Source organism: Pongo pygmaeus, chromosome 13, assembly GCF_028885625.2.
Source record: "Pongo pygmaeus isolate AG05252 chromosome 13, NHGRI_mPonPyg2-v2.0_pri, whole genome shotgun sequence".
NCBI classification, from domain to species: domain Eukaryota; kingdom Metazoa; phylum Chordata; class Mammalia; order Primates; family Hominidae; genus Pongo; species Pongo pygmaeus.
In genome coordinates this window covers 113,589,409-113,608,759 of record NC_072386.2, presented here as the reverse complement: position 1 = coordinate 113,608,759, position 19,351 = coordinate 113,589,409, and the positions used below count along the sequence as shown (strand labels likewise).

Sequence of the window (19,351 nt, the reverse complement as noted above, 5' to 3'; positions counted from 1 at the left end):
CTCAAATTCTCGGGCTCAGGTGATCCTCCTACCTCCACCTCCTGAGTAGCTAGGACCACAGGTGTGTGCCACCATGCCCAGGTAATTTTTTAAAAAAATTTCTCAGCCAGGCACAGTGACTCACATCTGTAATCCCAGCACTTTGGGAGGCTGAGGCAGGCGGATCACGAGATCAGGAGATCAAGACCATCCTGGCTAACACGGTGAAACCCCGTCTCTACTCAAAATACAAAAAAAAAAAAAAATTAGCCAGGCGTGGGGGCCGGCGCCTGTAGTCCCAGCTACTCGGGAGGCTGAGGCAGAAGAATGGCGTGAACCCGGGAGGCGGAGCTTGCAGTGAGCCAAGATCACGCCACTGCACTCCAGCCTGGGCGACAGAGCGAGACTGTCTCAAAAAATAAAAATTTAAAAATTAAAAAAAAAAATTCTCAGCCACCCAAAGTGCTGGGATTACAGGCATAAACTGCTGTACCCAGCCTTACCTCTCTTTTAAAAAAGTCAAGTCACTTGAGGTGACAGACAATTATGTTCACTTATACAGCCTCTTCCATCACACCTAAAAGTTCAATTATGCTTTATTTTCATTATATCTACTCTTTCACTACTTTTATTCTTACAGAGACATTAAAGATCACTACAGATTTTTATTGCAAATTAGTCCCGTATACCAAAACTCTACGAACTTTTTGCCTACAGTCACTGCTCTGTGCCGTAAGTGCCAATTTTATGCTCAATTATGTACCCCAGCATAAAATGCATCTCCATATTGCTAAATAAAGATTCACATTTAGCCAGGAGCAGTGGCTCATGCCTGTTATCCCAAAAACTTGGGAGGCTGAGGTGGGAGGGTCGCTTGAGGCCAAGATTTCAAGACCAGCCTGGGCAATATAGTTAGATCCCATCTCTAAAATAAGATATTTAAAAATTAGTCAAGTGTGGTGGTGTGTGCCTGTAGTGCCAGCTACTTGGGAGGCTGAGCCAGAGGACTGCTTCAGTCCAGGGGTTCCAGGCTGCAGTGAACTATGACGGAGTCACTGCGCTCCAGTCTAAGTGACAGAGTGAGACCCCGTCTCAAAAAAAAAAACAAAAAAAACACATTCATTCTCAATTTCCTCTTAAGTACTGTAGTTAACAGACTGAAATGGAAAGAACTGGCCATGATAAAACCTCTTTTAAGAGTCCTTCAAAGGCTGTCGGTTCTTGAACAATCAGTGTTTACTTTTTTAAAAACTTCAACTTTTTTTTTTTGGACCGAGTACTATCAGATATTTGTACTGTTTCTAGTTAACTAACATCTGAGAAGTAACCAACAGTGACATGCAGTGGCATGGATTTGCTAATGTGCAATTAGCAGAGGCAAAACCACCTCCCAGTAAGTGACCTACCTAGCTTAGTAAGAGGTGTGGGTGATACTAATAATTGAACCTGACATGCTTGAGACAAAATGTGCTAGTGCCTCATCCAAAGCTTGGTTAACCTTTATTTCTTTGGTTTTCTTGAGATTTTCTTCTTGAAAGAGTAGTATTAATGCCTCCACCTCTACCACTTCAATGGAACTCCCCACTGTTCTAAACAGTCCCTCTCAAAAATACCACCCCGTTACTTCTCACTTTCACTGAACCCCTTAAAAACCATCAATACTACAAAATTTCACAACCCAAAGAATTATTTCTTACTTCCACCTGCTGAAGTAAATGAAAATGCTGGCCATTTTCTTATTCTGAAACTTATCCTTTTGCATCCATTTCCTACCTCTATCTTTCCTTAGTTCTCATTTAGGTTCCTTTTTTTCTATTTTTAAAATCACATCATCGTCCTTCTTCTCACTGGCTATCTCATTAGCTAACATGGTTACAGCTTTCTATTGTATGCTGATAACACTCTAGCACTATCTTTTCTCTTGAATTCCACATGGGTATTTGTGTTATATTTTCTTTTTCTTCTATTCGGCATCAAAGAGTCTGATATGTGCCAGACACCAGGTACAGAGTTATGGTGAGGAATAAAAGATACTCCCTACCTTTGACAGGCTTACAGTGGTAGAAAAAACAGACTAGTAAACAAGTAATTATAATATAGTGCTTGTTATAACAGAGGTGTGTAAAGGGTGTTATGAGAATACACAGCAGGGCTCTACTATATGTGTCCTATGGTCATCTCAAAACCAATTCCTTGCAAAACCAAACCATTTAATCCCCACACGTCAGCAGATTCTTCTTCCTAGATTCTCTATCCTGGTTAACAGCCACAGATTCAAAACAACATCAAAAAAAAAAAAAAAAAAGAAAAAGAAAAAAAACACAAGAAACCAAACCAAAACAAATCTTGACTCCTCCTTTTCTTACCCTCCCTTGGAATAATGGATTTTAGTTCTAAAACACACCCCAAATCTATTCCTTCTTCACTATCCCTCATGTCATTGACTTGTATTTTATTCTCTCTCAACCTGGCTATAACAAGTCTTTCATTCTAGACTCTTCCTAGTCATTGATTATTTAGCCCCCAAGTTAATTTCTAAAACTTAGATCTGATCATATATCCCATCCCTCCCCTTTCCTCAAAACTATTTATTGCTCCTGACTGAAAATACAATTAAATCCAAAATCCTTATATTATTTAGTTCTTCAAAATCTGAAGCCAATTTCCATTCTAGTCTTATCTTCTGTCACACCATACTATATACACAAATATGTCATGCATTTTAATGCTTTCAAGCCTTTTCATTTGCTGCTTGCTCAGCTGGGAATGTGTTTTTGTTTCCCCAATCAGCCTTTCTCCACCAACAGCAACTTAGTGATACAATCAAGTATTCAACCTCCCCCTTTCCCTTCTGCAGTGTTATTGTCTTCTAGGGCTCCTCAGGCTTTTTGTTTTTTAGTTCTATCACAGAATTATAGCATTTACCACACAGTAAAATAATATCAACACTTTTTTCTTTTTCCTTTTTTTTTTTTTTTTTTGAGACAGAGTCTTGCCTTGTCACCCAGGCTGGATGCAGTGGTATGATCTTGGCTCACTGCAACCTCTGCCTCCAGAGTTCAAGCGATTCTCCCGCCTCAGCCTCCTGAATAGCTGGGATTACAGGCATGCACCACTACGCCCAGCTAATTTTTGTTTTTGTTTTGTTATTGTTGTTGTTTTTGAGATGGAGTTTCGCTCTTGTTGCCCAGGTTGGAGTGCAATGTCGTGATCTCAGCTCACTGTAACCTCGGCCTCCTGGGTTCAAGCGATTTTCCTGCCTCAGGCTCCCAAGTAGCCGGGATTACAGGTGCCCACCACCACGCCCGGCTAATTTTTATATTTTTAGCACAGACGGGGTTTCGCCATGTTGGCCAGGCTGGTCTCAAACTCCTGACCTCAGGTAATCCACCCACCTAGGCCTCCCAAAGTGCTGGGATTACAGGTGTGAGCCACCGCAGCCAGCCGTAATTTTTGTATTTTTAGTAGAGACGAGGTTTCACCATGTTGACCAAGCTGGTCTCAAACTCCTGACCTCAAATGATCCACCTGCCTCAGCCTCCCCAAGTGCTGGGATTACAGGCATGAGCCACTGCACCTAGCCCAACGCTTCTTTTCTACTCCACTATATTGATCAATCCATTCATTCCAGAAGCAATTACTGAGTATAAACCACCATGTCAAATCCTGGGAGTATAATGGGCACAAAGAGTCCCCTGAACTACTTGTGGACAGGGGTCTTATGTTTTCCTCATATTAATTTCATATCCTTACTTACGGGCAGCGTTCAATAAATTTGGTTGGTTGAATATACTTCATGGCTGTTTAACTGGTAGGGTCTAAGTAATGTGAGGAAAACAAACGACAAATATGCTACTCTACAAGCGTGTATTGGGGATGTGGACATGGATGAAGACTAAAATGAACAGACCTAAAAAAAAAAAAAACTAACCTTGAGTGTACCTGACTGACTCTTCATCAAATCCCCAACTGTCATGACCAAAAAACAGTTAACACGGTCACAAAAAATATACCTTGGGTTCCCTTTGAACCAAACACTAACCACTTCCCTCCCAATCCCCATCATTTTTGTTGCTCAACCAGTGAAAAAATGGGTACAGCTTTAGGGAATCTTAAGCAAGATGACTAAATCATCTGCTAAATCAAAAGAGAAAACAATACTTACTACTTCTTGAGTGTCAATTATATGCCCAACATGGTACGAACAAGTTTTACATGCATTATTACTAATCTTCACACCTTGCCAGATGGGTATTAACTTCATATGACAGACAAACTAAGGCTTGGGCAGACTGAGTAACTCGCTTAAGTTCACAGAGAAAATTGTGGAACTTGATCCAAACCCAAGTATCTAGGTGTCTCTGTCCTTTTCTGGATTGCATCTCTCTCCCTCTTGATGTCCCTATCTACATCCTCTCCCCATTCCAATCCATCCTCTATGCTGCTCCCAGTTGTACCCTTCTAAAACACAAGTCTGTTGAGTTTACTCTCTGTTTAGAAAAAGAACAAGGCAGGATACAGCAAAAGAATCAAGTCTGAAAGATGCTGTAGCAGGATAATTCCTGTGGGTTTGTAGCTCTTTAAAATTAAACAAGCAGTGTACAAAGAAGCTATAAAAAATCACATTGCATTAGTCTCAGTTTGTGTGTGTGTGTGTGTTTTCCTGGCTCTGAACTTTGTTTCGCTGCACTGGTTTTCACATGAATTTCACACAGCCTATCCCTGGAAAGGGTGGGACAAATCAAACAAAACTCAATGGAACACCATCCCTTCTTTATAAAAATAAATTCCTTTCCACCACTACTAACCGCTAAACAATAGATGTCTTTGTTTTCATTCTGACTCTGAATTTTGAGGCTATTTCTTTGAATTATTTTAGTGAGATAAGAGAATCGTAATAATTTAAGCTTTCTGATTAATTTCAGGTTAGGTTAAAAAACCAAAACCAAAACCAGAAGAAACAAAGCAATCATCTTGGGCCTACTTGCACTTAAAGGCAAGAAAAACTAGCTTATCTAAAACTCACGCTTAGGCAAATTTGAGCCCACCATAACTGTGACAATTTACTTCTTTAAACTATTAAATCACTTTTAGTTCAATTCTACATTAACTAAAAAAGATATCGGAATTAAACAAATACAGGAAATTGTAAAACAAAATAAAACTTTAAAAAATCTTTTTAATAAGTTGTAATCTTTTTGCATTGTGGTTAAGTAATAACACAAACATTATCATCTTAGCTACGGAAGTGTACAATTCTGTGTCATTAAACACATTTACATTGTCACGCAACCATCACCATCATCTGTCCTTGGAACATTTCCTTAACTCTGTGCCCATTAACACTAACTCCCTATTCTCTTCCTCCTCCAAAAACCACTATTCCACTTTCCATCTCTGAGAAATTGACTACTCTAGGTGTATCATATAAGCAGTGGAATTACATAATATTTATCATTTTATAACTGGTTTATTTCATTTAGTATAATGTCTTCAAGGTTTATTCATATTGTAGCATGTGTCAGAATTTCCCTGAGGCTGAATAATATTTCAATGTATGTATACCACATTTATCCTTCAATAAAAGTAAGTTTCAAAATAATTATAACTTTATAGGATCTTTAGAGGGGGGAATAACAGGTGTTTTCCATTACAGTTCCATGAGGTAGACATAAGTAGCTCCATATTTAAAAATGGAGTTTCTGAGGATAAGCTACTTAATCACTCTTTCTCAGAGACTTGGGATATCCATGTCTTTCTCACCCCAAAGTTCATACTCTCCCCACTATATCTTGATACTTCATACTTCTAATGAAAGGTACAAGAGGTAACAAGTAGGGATGAAATGTGCATAAAACAATTCATTTAACTGTTAATTATGAGTGTGATAATGCTGACACCTGAAAAAAATCTTGCCAATGGTTTTCTCATGTTCCCGTGGATATTTCAGGAAACACACTTTAATTTTTTCCAGAACTCTACATATGCTGGCTTAATGCCATTTCAACACAATATCTGTGAAACTAAATATTTAAATTGTTATTTGGATTCCATGGCCACAATAGAAGCTATCCCTGGGAACACAGGGAAAGTTAGCTTAATGTTAATGTACTACTCATTCACAAGGTCAGATTATATTCCTGACCTTGCTAGTACAGATTTTAAAAACTGTTCAGATTTCTACAGTATAATTTACATTAGCATTTAATAAATGTAAAAATATGAGTATTTTTAAGCAATGCAGGGTTAGCCAAAGACTTTTCCTCTTTTTAGGAAATTAGTCAACATAGTTCTTTCTCATCTACAATAAAGAAAATGAATCTATTCCACTTAGAATATGCATCTGTTTACATTCAGATCTAAAATGTATTATTCACTTCTCTTTAATCTACATGAATTTAAAACTAAGCAGGTAAATCATTCAACAGATGATCAAAGTCTAAGATAAATGCAGTAATATAATTTGTCTTTTCTATGACCTGTTTGATTTTCAGGGGAATGCATGTAGGCAAACCATGAATGTTTGGCAGAAGATACGTGTTTTCTGTGCCTTCCAGTATGCTGTCTCGTATTATCCTTCATGATAGTTAAAATATATTCCCAAAGCTGGTCCAAAGACAGTGAGTTATCTCGATTGTTCAGTCAGTTACAGAACAAACTCCTTGTTCTACTCTTTTCCCCGTTCTCACTACTGCATTTTACTAGTCTTAAAAAATAAAACACATTCCCAAAGGATTCTGCATATCATTTCCTTAATTGATAAAAGATCATCCTCAGAAAACGGAAAACAAAATTATAAACCATAGGTTGTTGGTTAGTTACCAAAATGTATAAATAAGGGAAAAAGGGAGAAAGTTTTAAAACAGTCAAACTGCTGTTAAAGTTTGACTTAGTAACATTATGTTAAAGTTACCACAGAAACTCATTTGCTAATGTACCTTCAGAAATGCCAGATTTAGGTACAGAGAAAAATTTATTTCCACAAAGACTTACAGAACCCAAGGAGTAGTAGTTTATAACACAAATGCTGATGCAACCTTAACAGGAAATACATAACAACTATGCATTAATTCTTGGAGAGGTACACAATTAAGAAGATATATTTCTCATACTTTACAACCAAGATAATACATACTACTTAATGTCGGGCAGGAGCTTAAAAGTAGGTTTAGGGCTTTATTTCATTGTATAGTGATCAGAAAAAGGGATTTAGGGGGGAAAGTCTGATAGAAAACAATCTTCAAAAAATTCTCACTGAATACCTCAGAATATTATGGTTGATTTGGAAAGAGGAGGGAAACTTCAGGCCACATTCTATAAACTGTGTTCAAGACTTGCACACTTCCATATTTGGTCAGTCTTTGCACATGAAGAGAAACAAGGCTGTTAGGGTCAACGTGAATGGTTACAATGTAAGCTTAAACGTCTATCCAATATTGTTACAACGTTTCTAAAGAATAATGATCTCAGGATCAACACAAAACTGAGAGGGGTGAGGGTGGTAGGGATGACTAGGTAACCGGTTTATGCTTAAAAAAAAAAAAAAAAAAAAAAAAGCAACAGCTATGATGTATACATGGTGTTTTTCCAGGCATACCCAGGGCATTAAGTCCCGAGCCTTGAATTTTTTTTCACTGGGATCTAACTATGTAAACTCACTAAAACAAGGCAACTACATACAAAGCACCAAAATGTCATGCCAAATTCTGCTTTACGTACCTTAAATTAGCACTTCTTAAATATTTGAGTTCTATCTCCAAGAAAGATTATTTAACAAACTATAGGAATGATCCCTGAAGTATAGTCTTGCTAAGAAAGATTATTTAGGCCGGGCACGGTGGCTCTCTCCTATAATCGTAGCATTTTGGGAGGCCGAGGCAGGTGGATTACTTGAGGTCAGGAGTTCGAGACCAGCCTGGCCAACATAGTGAAAACCCATCTCTACTAAAAATAAAAATAAAAAATTATCTGGGTGTGGTGGCACGCGCCTGTAGTCCCAGCTACTCGGTAAGCTGAGGCAGGAGAATCTCTTAAACCCGGAAGGCGGAGGTTGCAGTGAGCCGAGATCGTGCCACTGCACTCCAGCCTGGGAGGATACAGTGAGCTGAGATCACACCACCACACTCCAGCCTGGGCGACAGAGTGAGACTCCCTTTCAAAAAAAGAAAAAAAAAAAAAGAAACAAAGATGATTTAAGAGTGTTGTCACGTTGGGAGGCCAGAGTGGGAGGACTGCTTGAGGCCAAGTGTTTGATAACAGCCTAGGCCACATAGTGAAACCCAGTCTCTACAAACAATAGCAAAATTCACTGGGTGTGGTCGCATGTGCCTGCAGTCCTAGCTACTTGGGAGGTGGAAGCAGGAGGATCACTGGTGCCCAGAAGTTCAAGGTTGAGGTGAGCTACCACAGCACTACTGCACTCCAGCCTGGGAAGGAGAACAAGACCCTATCTCTTTAAAAAAAAAAAAAAAAAAAAAAAGTGTGTTGTATTCATTTATTCCACATGCTTGAGAAGTCTAATGATATCCGATTATATTGAAATTACAAAGATAACATTATGGGCAGCCTATGTCAGAACCTTAGCAAACCAGTGTTTTAACAAAGATACTCACCTGTAGCACCAATTTAAACTATTTTCTGAAACCTGTATTCAAAGATTCCTTGTTAAAACTACTGGGAAATAATGAGGCCTCCAAAGGAGGCTTTCCTTTAGCTGGAAATATACTGAATAAAAAACAAAAACTTCTTTTTTTTTTTAAGACGGAATCTCACTCTGTCGCCCAGACTGGAGTGCAGTGGCGCGATCTTGGCTCACTGCAAGCTCCTCCTCCCGGGTTCACGCCATTCTCCTGCCTCAGCCTCCCGAGTAGCTGGAACTACAGGCACCTGCCACCACGCCCGGCTAATTTTTTGTATTTTTAGTAGAGATGGGGTTTCACCGTGTTAGCCAGGACGGTCTCGATCTCCTGACCTTGTGATCCGCCTGCCTCAGCCTCCCAAAGTGCTGGGATTACAGGCGTGAGCCACCACGCCCGGCCAACAAAGACTTCTTTAAAAGAAGCTGGGCTACAAAGTCCAGTTAATAAATTGTGTGGAAAACCATGCCCCTCATGTAGATAAAGCGCATAATACAGTTCTCTCAATATGCAGCAGAAAAGGTAGGAAACAGGTGTCTCTGTTCCCACTACATTACTACAACACTTATAAACTGCGAACAAAATACTATGCCAAAAATGCCAAAATGCACATAGCTGATAGGTTAACTTTCCAAACAAATATATACCTATTAATGTCAATGCGTTAACTGTAAACTGAATCATAACATTCAAACAATTAAAAGAAAGTGTGGCCGGGCGCGGTGGCTCACGCCTGTAATCCCTGCACTTTGGGAGGCTGAGGCAGGTGGATCACTTGAGGTCAGGAGTTCAAGACCAGCCTGGCCAACATGATGAAACCCCGTCTCTACTAAATATACAAAAAATTAGCTGGGCGTGGTGGCACACGCCTGTAATCCCAGGCTGAGTCAGGAGAATCGGTTCCTTGAACCCAGGAGGCGGAGGCTGCAGTGAGCCAAGACCACTCCAGCCTTGGCAACAAGAGCAAAACTCAGTCTCAAAAAAAAAATAAAGTGCACCACAACATGACTATATCTCAGATTTTTTATTGTTTTCTTATTTTTTATTTTTTGATGGGAACTGGCTGTGTCACCCAGGCTGGAGTGCAGTGGCACCCATCATAGCTTACTGCAGTCTTGAACTTCTCAACTCAAGTAGTCCTCCCACCTCAGACTCCCAAAGTGTTGGGATTACAAGCATGAATCACCTCACGCCACTAATATTTCAACTTTAATTATGAATCTGAGTTAATATCCTGAATTAAAGTTACATGTGAATTTTAAATGTTACCAATACATACAAATCAATCATGGATTGAAATTTTATTAATACAAAGTGAACTCTACACAGGAAGATCTGTAAAGACTTCTCTTCCCTATTTTGTTTTTTTTTTTTTTGAGACGGAGTCTCGCTCTGTTGCTCAGGCTGGAGTGCAATGGCACAATATCGGCCCACTGCAACCTCTGCCTCCCAGGTTCAAGCGATTCTCCTGCCTCAGCCTCCCGATTAGCTGGGACTACAGGCGCCTGCCACCACGCCTGTCTAATTTTTGTACTACTAGTAGAGACGTGGTTTCACCATATTGGACAGGCTGGTCTCGAACTCCCGACCTTGTGATCCGCCCGCCTCAAACTCCTAAAATGCTGGATCACAGGCGTGAGCCACCGCACCCGGCCCCTATTTTCAGTTTTTATAAGTAAGCTCTAGTTAAGTCTTCAATACATATTAAATAGCACCTTATACAAACTTGAACTAAGGCAACAGGTCCTTCGCTTTAAAAAAAGTTGGATGAGACCTCCTTGGTACTTAAGCTTTTTTTCTCAACTACTTTTCAAACATCAGTTTAATGTTACAAACACAATTCCATTCACCTTCCATTTTTTTTTTCTTCCGAAACAAAAACAGTTGGAAACTCACTTACTGTGTACTTACTACTCCAGGCACACGTTTGTAAATACATGTGAATGGAAATAGAAAAGGAATTGTGAAACCCTGTCCCTAACAGGTTTTTTTCCCCTGATAAAAAGCCAACGAAAGTCAAAAGACCTCAAATTCAAGTTGGAACATGATTTAAAACTAACGGAGCACTAGTAGCGGGAACACTAGTAGCATGATCACTTAACACGGTCTCCTAGGACATTTGTTTCCAAAAAAGAATTCTCGAGTAACCAAAGGTATGCAGATGCGTGAAACGCAGGAGCAGACGATAAACAGTCTGGATGCAGAAGAGTAGAGACCAAAGTACTACCAGGCAATGGACAGCGAACTCCTGGAAGTCTTGAGGTTATCCTTTGGCTCAATACGTAAAACCCTAAGGGTGCGGATAATCAAGATACAGCGATGAGGTACTGGGGTAGCTGCTTCAAGGAGATGAGTAGACTGGGATGCCAAGGACGCTTTAATTGCAGACGGGGAAATGAGACTGAAAGACCAACCTGAGATGGCAAAGCGACAGTGAAAACTAGCAAATCTTTGAAATTTACGCGCAGCCCAGGACAGCCTGAGGCCCAAGCTAGCTTAAGTCACAGATACAGGCCTAGTGGGCAATGGGGAGAAACTGAGGCGGGGGGAAGCGGCTGGATTCCCAAATAGGACGAAGCCTAAAACATTAAAGTCAAGACACAAACCGGCTTTGCTGGGGGACCAGAGGGAGGGCCAAATACGCAAGACTCAGAAGACCGGCACCCACCCAGACAGGGGGAACCGGTTTGGGCAGGGGCTCCCAGAGCGGCCCAGCTTGCGCATGCGCCCTCTCCCCTCCGTCGCAGCTCCCCCTCCCCCCAATCACGGCTCCCCTCAGAAATCGGCCCGTCGAGGGAGCTGAGAGCAGCTCCACTGGCCCGACCCCGCGGGATGAGAAGACAGCTTGGCTCCCCGCAGGGGCCGTCGGAAAATACCCCTGGGGTTGGTAGGTAGGAGGGTGGGAGGAGGAGGAGGGGAAACGCGGCCCTACCCGACCCGCCGTCTCCTCCTCCGCCGCCCGCCGCTCGCCGTCCCGGAGGCTCCGCCGCCTGGGCCTCCCAAACCGCCCTGTCCCCGCCCCCCACCCCCTTACTCACGTGAGCGCGACTTCTTCCGCCCTCCGCCCCGCCCCCTGCCCCGTCTCATAGGTCTGCGACCATGACGAGCGACCCTATTGGCCCAATGCCGGGAAGCGAGGCGGAGCTTCCTCTTCGCCGAGCCCCACCTGGGCTTTCATCCCGCCTCAGGACGGTGCGCCTGCGCGAAGTGCACTGGCTGCGAGCTGGACGTGGGCTGTCTTGTGTATCTGGAGTTGGACAGGCAACTACGTGACTGCAGCCGGGACTGGAGACAATGGAAGCGGACTGGGTAGCACCTGTTGAGCCTAACAAAGGGTACAACCCCAGAATACTGGTGCTTGAGCAAGGAATCCCCCTGCTCATCTTTCATGTGCAAGTCCTGTTTGAAAATCAGTACTTCACAGTGTAATAAAATTCACTTGGCATTTACTGAGGGCGCACGGCGTGTCAGGGATTGTGATGGTTCTTTATGTGGCTGTCTCATTTCAGCTTCACCACAAACCCGTCAGAATGGTACGATTTTTCTCCTTTTATAAAGTAATTTAGCTTTAGTTACAGAATCCAGTCTAGAAGTCAAAACTTCCGACTGCCAAGTCCTAAAACCACTGGTACAACACAGCTGCCTAAAGGCATTTAAGGCACACAAGAGGACAGAAATGGACAAGGTTATATCAGATTGTAACTCAAAGATGAGATTTTTATTTAAAAATCATTCAAAGGTGAAAAACAGCAACAGCAATATAATGAAGTTTAAAGTCCCTGTCCTCAATGAATGTACAATGCAGTTGGGAACAAAAACAATGATTATTAAAGTGCTAGTTAAGTCTTATTTTTAAAGAGACCCTATCTTGTCCAGGCTGCAGTGCAGTGGTTATTCACAGACGATCATATCACACTCCACCCTCCAACTCCTGGGCTCAAGCTATTCTACCACGTCAGCCTCCTGAGTATCTGGGACTGTATGTAGGCATGCACCACTGCACCTGGCTCATAAGACTTGATAATTTATAAAATAATTCTACAGCCTCTTCCTTACTCTTCCCCTTTCTTTATTCCAACTGGCATATGCTCTTTTCCTGGTGAATGAGTCATCTACAGTGTTCTCTGGTGGATAATGCATCCCGATCAACCAGAGAAAAAACAGTGAGAAAAAGCTGTGTTCTGTTGCAATCCCTCTGTGATTTGTCTAATACAATAGATGTGGCTGTACCCCTGCAGAAAAATAGTTTCGCTTCCTTTCTCCTTATACAGTTACAAAATATCCATTTCAAGATATTCAAAGAATAAAGTATTAGGGAGAAAGTAAAATCCCCTGAACTCCCAACAAAACCACTTTTAACGTTTTGGTGCCCATACTTTCTCATGTATTTCTTGGTTCATATATACCCCAAATATTTATGTAAATCTTAACATACATTTTTAAATAAAATTGTACTACACAATCAGTACAACATGCTTTGGAGAATAGAGACAAGCTAAAACAACAACAAAAGAAGAAAACGTTGCATTTAAAAAATTTTTTTAATTAAAAAGGCCAGGTGTGGTGGCTCTTGCCTGTAATTTTAACACTTTGGGAGGCTGAGGTGGGAGGATGGCTTGAGCCTAGGAGTTCGAGACCAGCCTGGGCAACATAGTGAGACCCTGTCTCTATGTTTTAATGAAAAACAAACAAACAAAAAAAAAAAATGGCATTCCCAGGGCCAATGTTAATACTTCAGAGTATATCCTTCTGTGTGTGTGTATTTGTTTTTTCAAAATGAGATCACTTTAGTCATCTCCTTTTTCAATTAAAAATATCTACCTTATTTCAGTACATTTTCTTCTCACCTAATTCCTAGATCACATTCACATTTTCTGTCAACCTAAAGTTATTTTTACAGTTGGCTTTCTTAACTCAGTAATGTTACAGGAAAATTTCCTCTCACATAATACCTAACTACAATCAAATATTCTGTTGACCAAATTATATTTTTCTACAACCAGTATTCCCAAATTATCCAATTCAGGACCATACATTCCATCTGGTTACATCCCTTGACTTTTTAATTATGGCACTTAAAAAAAAATTAAAAGATTCTTGTTCACTGTAGAAATCAGGCCACTTGAAGTGCAAAATATTTTTATCTGAGTGGTTGCTTCCTCATGAAGTCATTGAGCTTGTTCCTGCAAGCCTTGTATTTCTTGAACAAGAAAGTTATATTTGAAGACTCAGTGGATTCAAGTCAAACATATCAGACTAGTACACCTCACAAGTGACAGGTTATACTTCATGTTTCATTATATTACATACAACGTTATGAATCTAACATATGTTAGATGTTATGTTAAATACATAACATTGTATCTACAATAGATACAACATTTATTGTATCTTAGAGTTATGCTAATATTGACCACTGGATTAGTGATGACATACATGTTGTTTTTATCATCTAATCCATTTTAAAAATAGACTATAGTCTGTTTCAATGCCTACCAATGCTATATATTGATATCCCATTCACAGAAAATGAATTTTGGCTTCCAAATATGCTCAACTTTTTTTCAGTAAGTGACTTTGTACCCAAGAAAATGTGGTTACAGTATATGAATGGAATGTGGGGCTGGTGTGAAATAAAGCAATGTAGTAGGCTGGAGCCAAAATAGGAAGGTCCTTGAATGCTAAAATAAGGAAACTGAAGTTCACTCTATAGACACATGGGTGCCCTTGGATATTTTAAAGGACAGTGACAATATTAGATTTGGGGTTTTTTTTAAAGATCACTCTAGTAAAACTAGAGCAGGGAAAAGAGGAGGTTGATAGAATAGTTTGGAGACTGCCTAAGATGAGGAAGGCTTGAGCTAAGGAAGCAGGAGGAAAAAAGAAGGAACAGGGTTCCGTGGGTATTTTACAAAGAAATATATTCAAATTTGCTGGTTCTTTCTTCTGCTCATTCAAATCTGTTTTTGAACCCCTCTATGTAAATTTTTCATTTCAGTTACTGTATCTTTCAGGTCTAGAATTTCATTTCAGCTCCTTTTTTTTCTTAAAGTCTCGCTCTGTCACCCAGGCTGGAGTGCAGTCGTGCAATCTGGGTGCACTGCAACCTCCACCTCCTGGGTTCAAGTGATTCTCCTGCCTTACCCTCCCGAGTAGCTGGGAACACAGGCATGCCACCACGCCCAGCTAGTTCTTGTATTTTTAGTAGAGATGGGGTTTCACCATGTTGGCCAGGCTGGTCTCGAACTCCTGACCTCATGATCCACCAGCCTTGGCCTCCCAAAGTGCTAGGATTACCAGCATGAGCCATCACACCTGGCCTCAGCTCCTTTTTATAATTTCTCTTTAATGATAGTCTAATTTTATTCATACATTGTTTTCCTGACTTTGTTCATGTCTTCCTTTAGTCCTTTTTCTGTTTTTTTTTTTTTTTTTTGAGATAAGAGTCTCACTCTGTCACCCAGGCTGGAGAGCAGTGGCAGGAACTCGGCTCACTGCAATCTCCGCCTCCCAGGTTCAAGCAATTCTCCTGCCTCAGCCTCCCAAAAAGCTGAGATTACAGGCGTACGCCACCATGCCCAGCTAATTTTTGTATTTAGTAGAGACAGGGTTTCACCATGTTGGCCAGGCTGGTCTCGAACTCCTGACCTCAGGTGATCTGCCCACCTTGGCCTCCCAAAGTGCTGGGATTACAGGCATGAGCCACCCTGTTAGTTCTTCGAACAACTTCAAAATAGTTGTTTTAAAGCCTTTGTCTATTAAGTCAGACATCTATCTTGGCTTCTGTGGGAATAGTTTGAGTTGATTTATTTTGTTCTTCTGACTAGACCATACTTTCCTGTTTATTTGTATGTCTTGTGATTTTTTTAAAAATTTTATTTTTCAACTAGAGATGGGGTCTCACTATGTTGCCCAGTAACAACCAATTAAGTGGGACTATGACCACATGCCACCACATTTGGCTTCACTTTAAATCCTTATGATTTGTTGTTGTTGAAAATTGAACATTTGAATCTCATAATGTGGTGAATCTGAAAATAAGATTCTCCTTCTGCCCCCATGTTTGCTGGGCTTTTGTAATTGTCTTTGTGCTGGGGATCAGGATCAGCCTCGGGTGAAAGCTTAAGGTTTTCTCAGGTCTTTTCTTAGCCTGTGTCTTTCCCTGGTTATATGCAGTAGCTTTCTACTTTCCCCTGCCTAAGTGATTGCTTTTGAATATCCTATCCTTCAATATCTGACTCATAAATGGGGTAAAAGGGAAGCAAACAAACAAAACAGGTGCTATTCTTTTAAAACCCTTGGAAATAGGTTCAGCTGGTGGGGGGTCAAAACAGTGGCAACCTGCCTCTGCACCTGCACTTCACTCATCAGCAACCAGAGTGTCGACAGCCAGTATTTGGAGGACAAAGTTCGTATTGCCCACCCAGCCTCCAGCAAGCCGCACCAGGAATGTGGATACAGCTGTGTGCTACAGGGTTAAGTAACACTGCATGAGTAGCTGCTATCACACTAAAGCTGACAGAGACTGAAATTAACCTCTATTTACCAGCCCAGCTTTCCCTTGGAAGATGTAAGCATTTGAATAGACTCCAGAGTTCCAACATAGTTACTTCAGAGAGCTGCTGCTGGTAGAACTGTTGTCTAGGTGGAGAGGTGGATTCCTTCTGACTCCTACTCCATCTGAAGAATAGGAAGAAAAAAGAATGAAGAAAAGTGAACAGTAAATAAAGCCTAAGGGACCCTGTGGGATACCATCAGTAGGACAAACATAATGAATTGTGGGAGTTCCAAAGGAGAAGGGTAGAAATAATATTGCAAGAAATCATGGTCAAAACTCTCCAAACTTTATGAACAACATCATGTACAAATCCAAGAAGCTTATCAGACTCCTGATAGGAAATACCAAGAAACCACCAAATATATTATAATTAAGCTGTGAGAAGCCAAAAAAAAAAAGAGAATCTTGAAAGCAGCCAGAGATGAGCAACTTGTCCCATACAAAGGATTGCAATAAGATTATCCGCCAATAAAGAATCCTCAGAGGCTCGAAAGAAAGAAAAAAAAACTGTCATGGAAAAATCTGTATCTGGCAAAATTGTTATTCAAAAATGAGGGTGAAGTTAAGACGTTCCCTGATAAAGACAAGCCAAGGGAGTTTGTTACCACCAGAATTCCTGCCCTTCAAGAAATGCTAAAGAGAAACCGACATTTTGAAGTGCAAGTACACTCAATAGTAACTCAAAGCCATACAGAGAAACAAAGATCTCTAGTAAGTCAAATACACTGGCAACTATAAAAGCAAGTATTGTAATTATGATTTGTAACTCCACTTTTTATTTTCTCTGATTTAAAAGTGAAATGCATAAAAAATATTTATGTTGGCTGGGCGTGGTGGCTCATGTCTGTAATCCCAACACTTTGGGAGGCCGAGGTGGGTGGATCACCTGAGGTCAGGAGTTTGAGACCAGCCTGACCAATATTGGTGAAACTCCATCTCTACTAAGAATACAAACAAATTAGCTGGGCGTGGTGGTGGGTGCCTGTAATCCCAGCTACTCGGAAGGCTGAGGCAGGAGAATCGATTGAACCTGGGTGGCAGAGGTTGCAGTGAGCTGAGATTGCGCCATTGCACTCCAGCCTGAGTGACAGAGCAAGACTGTCTCAAAAAAAAAAAAATTATGTTATTGGATATACAATGTATAAAATGTTATCTGTGACATCAGTAACAGAAAGGAAAGGGCAGAGCTTTACATGAGCAGAGTTTTTGTATGCTATTGAAGTTAATTGGTATCAATTCAAATTAGATTGTTATAACTTTTGGATGTTGAGTGTAATACCTATGGTAACCACCAATAAAATATCTATAGAATACACACAAAAGGAAATGAGAGGGGATTCAAACGTTTCATGATAAAAAAAAAATCAACTAACACTAACACAAAAAAGCAGTAATGGCGGAAATGAAGATTTAAAAAGCATATAAAACACAAATAGAGAAGTGACAGATATAAATCCCACCTTATCAATAATTACTTTAAATCTAAATGGTTTAAACTCTCCAATCTAAAGACAGAAAGGAGTCAAGGTTAAACTCTCCAATCTAAAGACAGAAAGGAGTCAAGGCCGGGCACAGTGGCTTATGCCTATAATCCCAGCACTTTGGAAGGTCAACGCAGGCGGATTGCTTGATGGGACCGCATGCCTGTGGTCCCAGCTACTCTGGAGGCTGAGACAAGAGAATCGCTTCAACCCATGAGACAGAGACTGCAGTGAGCCAAGACTGCGCCACTGCACTCCAGCCTGGGCAACAGAGAGAGAGACTCTGTCTCAAAAAAAGAAAAAGAAAAGAAAGGTGTCAAGTGTGGTGTTGCACACCTGTAGTCCCAGCTACTTTGAGAGGCTGAGGTGAGAAGACCACTTGAGCTCAGGAGTCCCAGGCTTCAGTGAGCTATGATCATGCCACTACAATCCAGCCTGGGCAACAGAGTGAGACCCTGTCTCTAAAAATATATTTAATTTTTAAAAAGAAAGGGCAAATTAATTTTAAACACACACACACAATCCACATGATCCAACTAAATGCTGTCTACAAGAGAATCACTTGACATCCAAAGACACAAATAGCTTGAAAATAAAGGGTTAGAGTCCGGGCGTGGTGGCTCATGCCTGTAATCCCAGCACTTTGGGAGGCCGAGACGGGCGGATCATGAGGTCAGGAGATCGAGACCATCCTAGCTAACATGGTGAAACCCTGTCTCTACTAAAAATACAAAAAAATTAGCCGGGTGTGGTGGCGGGCACCTGTAGTCCCAGCTACTCAGGAGGCTGAGGCAGGAGAATGGCGTGAACCCGGGAGGCAGAGCTTGCAATGAGCCGAGATCACGCCACTGCACTCCAGCCTGGGTGACAGAGCGACACTCTGTCTCAAAAAAAAAAAAAAAGAAAAGAAAAGGTTAGAAAAAGGGCCAGGTACAGTGGCTCACAACTGCAGTACTTTGGGAGACCAAAGATAGCTTGAGGCCAGGAGTTCAAGAGCAGCCTGAGGAACATAGCAAGGCCTGGTCTCTACAAAAAAAATTTTTTTCAATAATTCAAGGAAAAAGGGCTGGACACAGTGGCTCACGCCTGTAGTCCCAGCACTTTGGGAGGCCGAGGTGGGAGGTCAGGATTTTGAGACCAGCCTGGCCAACATGGTGAAACCCCATCTCTACCAAAAATACAAAAATTAACTGGGCATGGTGGCGTGTACCTGTATTTCCAGCTACTCGGGAGGCTGAGGCAGGAGAATGGCTTGAACCCAGGAGGTGGAGGTTGCAGTGAGCCGAGATTGCACCACTGCACTTCAGCCTGGGCGACAGAGAAAGACTCTGTCACAGAAAATAATAATAATTTACAAAAAAGTAGCTGGGCATGGTAATCCCCAGTACTGGCCCGTAATCCCAGCTACTCCAGAGCTGAGGCAGAAGAATCACTTGAACCCGGGAGGCGAAGGTGGCAGTGAGCTGGGATGGCACCACTGCACTCCAGCCTGGGTGACACAGTGAGACTCCCTCTCAAATAATAATAATAATAATAATTTAATGAAAAAAAGATATAACATGCAAATAGTTACTGAAAAAGAGCTGATGTACTTATACTACCATTAGACAAAATAGATTTTAAAATTTGAAAAGGTTATAAGAGACAAAGACATTATATATTAATGAAAGGCTCATTACAACAAGATTATATAAAAA

General features: G+C 41.1%; 1 protein-coding gene across 3 annotated transcripts in view; it reads right to left on the bottom strand.

Moving 5' to 3' along the window:
• Positions 1-19,351, bottom strand: part of RABGAP1 (RAB GTPase activating protein 1) — a 177,811-nt gene that overhangs the window by 156,525 nt on the left and 1,935 nt on the right. Inside the window, exon 1 of one of the 3 annotated variants that reach the window (XM_054502510.2) lies at positions 11,548-11,645. The exons of 1 other annotated variant lie outside the window; for it this stretch is intronic. The gene's annotated coding sequence lies outside the window, so the exon portion shown is untranslated. Of the gene's footprint in view, positions 1-7,241; positions 7,512-11,547; positions 11,646-19,351 lie in introns of those variants that run through there. One more of the 3 variants, XM_054502508.2, reaches the window with a different exon arrangement.